Source organism: Marmota marmota, unplaced genomic scaffold (genome assembly GCF_001458135.2).
Source record: "Marmota marmota marmota unplaced genomic scaffold, marMar, whole genome shotgun sequence".
Taxonomy (NCBI): domain Eukaryota; kingdom Metazoa; phylum Chordata; class Mammalia; order Rodentia; family Sciuridae; genus Marmota; species Marmota marmota.
This window is the reverse complement of record NW_026000253.1, coordinates 1210823-1211613: the sequence shown is the minus strand read 5'-3', so window position 1 is coordinate 1211613 and position 791 is coordinate 1210823.

Sequence of the window (791 nt, the reverse complement as noted above, 5' to 3'; positions counted from 1 at the left end):
TACAAAAAAAAAAAAAAAAAAAAAAAAAAAAGATAGGGGGAGGGAATGGGAATGTAGCTCAGTGGTAAAACAGTTGCTTACTGTGCACGAAGCTCGGGTTCAATCCCTAGTACCACAAATAATAATAAATAAAATAAAATGATCTTCCTCAGGATTAAAGGTTGGCTTGGGTTTTCAGTGGTGGAGGCAGCACTGGGAACAGATTTGGAGCTTCCAGTCTAATTTTAGGAAAATTTGTTCTGTTTGTTGGAGGTAAGGGCCACAGGGCTGAATATTCCTAGAATTTTGAGCCCCAAGTTAAATTATCAACATTCCTTCCCCTCCAGTGTGTGAATGACCTAGGGCTGTAACCTGACGCTCCACTATTCCATCTATTATCATCTCTGTCTGTATCCATATGGATCATGTGTTTATTAATATGTATTCTTTTATGATTCATGCACCATAGTATGTCTAATTTACACATATGTTTAATGTAAAAAATGCAAACTTCAAACAGGTGACTGGCTACAGATATGTATTAAATAGATATGTATTAAATAACTCATGTCAACTGTGCCAACCTTGTTCCACCTGGCCAGGCCTAATACTCCAAAACCATGAGTTTAAACATGAGAGAAACAAAGTATTTATTTTTCAAAAAATTGGGCTGGGGATGTGGCTCAAGCGGTAGCGCGCTCACCTGGCATGCGTGCGGCCCGGGTTCGATCCTCAGCACCACATACAAACAAAGATGTTGTGTCCGCCAAATACTAAAAAATAAATATTAAAAAAAAAAAAAAAAAAAAAAA